Source organism: Mastomys coucha, unplaced genomic scaffold (genome assembly GCF_008632895.1).
Source record: "Mastomys coucha isolate ucsf_1 unplaced genomic scaffold, UCSF_Mcou_1 pScaffold20, whole genome shotgun sequence".
Lineage (NCBI taxonomy): Eukaryota > Metazoa > Chordata > Mammalia > Rodentia > Muridae > Mastomys > Mastomys coucha.
Window position 1 is genome coordinate 62,538,005 of NW_022196903.1, and position 5,891 is coordinate 62,543,895.

The 5,891-nt window shown below is 35.1% G+C and overlaps 1 pseudogene and 1 gene segment (V, D, J or C); one reads left to right on the forward strand and one right to left on the reverse strand.

Annotated features, from left to right (window-relative positions):
* Positions 1 to 5,891, forward strand: part of LOC116099874 — a 14,926-nt gene that overhangs the window by 4,207 nt on the left and 4,828 nt on the right.
* Positions 5,680 to 5,788, reverse strand: LOC116100164 (annotated as a pseudogene).

Genomic DNA, 5,891 nt, shown 5'->3' on the forward strand with positions numbered 1-5,891 from the left:
CTCTCTCTCTCTCTCTCTCTCTCTCTCTCTTTCTTCTTTTCTCCCAAAGCCTTAAGCTTCATCTTTCCCTTTCCCTGCACCAATCATCACTGGCTCTAGCCTTTATTTTATAAATTAAGGAAGAAGAAGGGTTACAGGAAATCACCTGAGTGATGACTCATTCCTTTTTCATAGCCCCTCACAGGAGAACAGAATTAACATCAAATATAATTAGCCCCAGGGCTATATGCAACACAGGAGAACACAGGTAAACAGGTAGAAGCCCTTAAAGAGGAAACACAAAAGCTATTAAAGTATTACAGAAAAACACAATTAAACAGGTGATTTGATTCCCATAAATCCACATTTAAAAAATTCCATGAAAATCTCTAGAATTGGCCTTTTATTGGTTAGACTCCACTGACATCCCAGAATGCTTTGTCCTTCTCCATGATTTATTAAATATCCTTCACTTCAGTGGTCTCTCCTTTCTCATTTCTTATGTTCACTTCCTGTCAACTGATTAGTTGCTTTTATCTTTAACTATCATTGACTTTATTTAACACTTCTTTAAGAAAAACTCTTGGGTTAAAGTTGTGTGCTAGGGCTGAGCTATACTACAACTACTTGTTTACAGTAAACAGAAAGGTCTTGGATAAAGGGGGTAAGCTAGGGCTGAGCCACAACACAACAGGTATTTCCAGCTCACAATCTCAGGGTTTATAATTTGATCAAATACCCTTCCACAAGCACATGCAAATAGGCTGGGATTAGGAGGAGCAGGGCACGAAAGTCAACATTACGTCTTACATCGCTATCATGAGTCCATGATACACTATGGGCTTTCATGTGTCTTCTTTCTAAGGTATAATAATCTTCTGCATCTTCATAGGACGCACTGGAAATTAAACCAGAATATTATACCAACAAGAGAAGCTTTAGACTGTTTTGTTTTCTGAGCAAATTTTTATTAGTCCTTTCAGAGACTCACTCTAGTAACAAATTACCACTATCTGTACTTTTAATAAAGGGAATATAATCTATCAGAGTTCTAAAGAAAGATCTGTAAAGTCAGGGCTCATGAGTTAAGATCAGGATGAAGATGATGTACTACTCCAGAAAATTTTTTTGTTTTTGTTTTTGTTTTTTTGTTTTGTTCTTTTTTGTATTTAAAGATTTATTTATGTATGTGAGTACACTGTAGCTGTACTGATGGTTGGGAGCCTCATGTGGTTATTGGGAATTGAATTTTTAGGACCTCTGCTCCCTCCAATTGGACTCTGCTCCCTCAGTCTCTGCTTATTCCAGCCCATAGATTTATTTATCATTATACATAAGTACACTGTATCTGACTTCAGATGCACCAGAAGAGGGTGTCAAATCTCATTGCAGGTGATTGTGAGCCACCACGTGGTTGCTGGGATTTGAAATCAGGACATTCAGAAGAGCATACAGTGCTCTTACCTGCTGCGCCATCTCAACAACCCCACAAATGTTTTAAAGTAGAGTTTTTCATTGATTCTTCCAGCCTCTAGAACTCTAACATCTCTGTGGCCACTTTTCTTCATTGTTCTTTTCTTTCTTCTTTTTTCTTTAAATCTTAATTGATATTAGTTCTCCTCATTTAATTCCAAGAACTTCCATACATATCAACATCAATCATTTTTATGACTGTATACCCAATATTTTTAATTGAATACAAAAGTCAACATTATAGATGAATCTCAGGTTTAGAACCTCAGCAATAATATAAAAAGGATTAAAATCAAAGCCTTACTTTATATGAAAAAGATGAAAACAAAGGTTAGGTTACAAAGTAAGCTTCTTTTTAATATTTTACTGGTAGGTTCTAAATTTGGTTCTTAGACATATTTGATAGAATCAGAGGAAATTCTTAAAGAATGAAATTTGACATATCTCTAATTCTGTCTTCACAGAGTTTAGATGTATTTTACCTATTAATACAGTTTTTCCCAGTTTCTCCTGTGAATAAAAGAAAAAAAGAAAATAAAAACTAAAGTTTTTCTATTGCAATTAATAACAAAAGCAAATTTTCATGTATAATGCTATAATATTAAGAAAAGCAAAAATGAATACATTACAAAGTAAGCTCTTCTGTAACTTAGAGGCAGTAAAACTGCATAGTTATTGTGAGAGACTAGGATATATTTACTTCTCTTAATTATACCTAATTTTTTCTTTTAAACAATTCATTTTGTTTTTTAGAGTTATTTTTATTTATTGATTGATGGATGTTTTTAAATAATTTTTATTAGATATTTTCTTTATTTACATTTCAAATGTTATCTCCCTTCCTCATTTCCCTTACAAAAACCTCCTAACTCATCCTCCCTCCCCCTGTTCACCCACTCACCCTCTCCTGCTTACTGGCTCTGACATATGCCTACAATGGGGCATCGAGCCTTCACAGGACCAAGGGCCTCCCATTGATGTCCAACAAGGCCATCCTCTGCTACATATGCAGCTGGAGCCATGGGTCCCTCCATGTGTACTCTTTGGTTGGTGGTTTAGTCCTTGGGAGCTCTGGGAGAACTAGTGTGCTCAGTCCAATTCTTGGCTGAGAGCACTGATCTCTGTATTTGTCAGGCACTGGCAGAGCTTCTCAGGAGACAGCTAGATCATGTTCCTGTCAGCAAGCATTTATTGGCATGCACAATAGTGTCTGGGCTTGGTAGCTGTATATGGGATGGATCCCCAGGTAGGGCAGTCTCTGGATGGCCTTTCCTTCAGTCTTTATTCCATACCTTGTATTTTCTCCCATGTGTATTTTGTTCCCTCTTCGAAGGAGTGAAATATTCACATTTTGGTCTTCCTTCTTCTTTAGCTTCATGTTGTTGGTGAATTGTATCTTGGGCATTCTGCCCAGGAGTGGTATAGCTGTGTCCTCCATTAGTACTATGTCCAATTTTCTGAAGAACCTCCTGATTGATTTCCAGAGTGGTTTTTCCATCTTGCAATCCCACCAGCAATTGAGGAGTGTTCCTCTGTCTCTACATCCTTGCCAGCATCTGCTGTCACATTGTTCTTTTCAGTGTTCTCATCTATATGCATACACACACACACACACACACACACACACACACATACACACAGGTATATTTAGATTTAATAGGACATAGAATATTGTGTATATATTTAAATATTTATATATATTCATAATTATATAATATATCCACCTACCCATTAGTAGATATCAATTGTATGTTAATTTTATATTATAATGCATGATAATAAAACTAAATACATATTCTATTCATATATAATAAATTCTGACACTTCCAGTTATATATAGTACTTTCCTTCTGACACTTATAATCTCCATTACACATAATAATATTAAAATATCTTCTGTTGCAGGATATTTGATCACACTGTAAATCCTGAGATTATGTTATTCATTGAAAAACCCTATTTCTAGTTGTGGAGTAGCTCAGTCTTAGCCTACATTTTAATCCTAAACAATAAAAGCAATGTTAGCTTACATAAGGAAGCACCCATGTTTGAAAATTATGTCTAATTGCAGAGCAGACAAAGTGGCAAATCAGAGAAAACTTTGACAAAATATGATATGCCCAACTTTCATGAGAAGAGTGAATAAAGGGAGGGTATTTATTATAGATCAATTTACATTCTTCAATATGCAGACTGCCGGTTAGACTAGCACCATTTGTTGAAGATGCTTTTCTTTTTTCTACTGTATAGTTTTGGCTTCTTTGTCAAAAATCAAGTAAGTTTGCATATGTGTGATTTTATTTCTGGGTCTTCAATTCTATTGCATTGATTAACCTGTCTATAGCAATACCATGCAGTTTTTATCACTATTTCTCTGAGGTACAGCTTGAGGTTCAGGATGTTGATTTCCCCAGAAATCCTTTTATTGTTGAGAACTGTTTTCACTGTCCTTGGATTTTTTGTTTGTTTGTTATTTTTTTAGTATGAGGTAGAAAATGGCTTTTTCCATGTCTGAAGAATTGTGTTAGAATATTGATGAGAATTGTATTGAATCTGCTTCTGGTAAGATGGCTATTTTTACTATGCTTATCCTATCTGTCCATGAGCATGGGAGATATTTTCATATTCTGAGGTCTTTCTCCATTTATATTACATGATAAAACCAAATTTAAACAATATCTTTCTACTAATCCAGCCCTATATATGATATTAGCAAAACTCCATCACAAGGTGAGTAATTACACCCTAGAAAACACAAGAATCATCTCACAACAACCCAAAAGAAAAGCCACATACACACACACACACACACACACACACACAAACACACACACACATATACACAAACGCTACCACCTCCAACAACAAAATAAGAGGAACTAACACTCATTGATCTTTACTATCTCTCAATATCAACAGACTCGATTCCCCAATAAACAGTCACAGGCTAACACACTGGATAAACAGTCAGAATCAATCATTTTGCTCCATACAAAAAACAAAAAACAAAAACAAAAAACAAAAAAATACCCAAAAAAACAAAAAAACAACAAACAAAAAACAAAAAACAAAACAAAACAAAAATACTTCAGCAACAAAGACAGACACTACCTCAGAGTAAAGGTCTGGAAAAAACTTTTCCAAACAAATTATTCCAAGTAACAAGCCGGAGTCAGCATTCTAATATCCAATTAAATAGTGCATTATTTTTTTGAAATAGTTGAAAATGAAAATAGACAAATGAAGTACAATATGCCCAAGGCTATGAGTGACAGTAAAATATGTTCTAGCAAATTAAAGAAAAATTGTTTTATATATATATGGGAGTTCTACCACAATGAGCACCACATGAATGCCCAATGCCTGGTGAAGCCGGAGAAAGATGTCAGACATACAAGAACTGGAATTATAGATGACTGCAATCTACCATGTTGGTAGCATGTAGGTTCTGTGAAAAGAACGCTGGTCCTCTGGAAAATTTTCATTTTCTTACTCACTGCCCATCTCTCTACCCTCTAAGTGGAAATCTTACAATGATAGAACAATTATAGTCTCAATAGTATCTCACTAGCATCTATCACCATTTTCTTAGAATCCTGACTATGCTCCATTCACCTGCAGTTGTAAACATTTTGTTTTTGAAACTCTTAGCCTTCCTGTAAAGGCACACTTAATAAAGTGAGGATAACTTGAGCAGACTGCAAATGTGCAGTGCATAGAATGTGATGAGTTTGGAGGTCATGTTACATGCTCATGAATCCAGCACTACAGTCAATACTTAAATCCAGACCTCAGCCCCAAAGGTTTCCTGTGTTAATATTCATTTTAGTGCCTCTTTACATATTCAATTTTCTAATAAAAATCTGTCCTTTTTAGGTTAAAGGTATCATTTATTGAGACAAGACATGGCCATGATGCACTTGTGGATCTATTCAAATCTAAAGCAGAATATTGTGGAAGTTTGGGTAAACAAATTGTATATAAGCAAGAATATCCAGTGCATAGTAAAGTTACATAAATTAGTCAAAGCTACTTATGACAATGTGTCTTGAATTAATTTATTTCTGAAACAACCACTGAGACAACCATGAAATACAAATTTTACAGTTCCTATTTATCATTTTTAAATGTCTGTAAATTTGATTCTTATTTATTTAGGCACAATTATTTCTTAAGAAGAGAAAAGATTCAGAATATATATTTCCTATTACTTCCTCTTTTGTTTTTCCCCTACAGTGCCGGGTATTCCCAGGAGGTCTCCCATCCAAGTACTAACCAGGCCAGACCCTGCTTAGCTTCCGAGATCAGGTGCATTCAGGGTGGCATGGCTGTAGACTTCCTATTACTTCTTAATAGTTGGAGTTGTTGTTGCTGTTGTTGTTGTTGTTGTTGTTGTTGTTGTTGTTGTTGTTGTTGTTGTTGTTCTTCTTCTTCTTCTT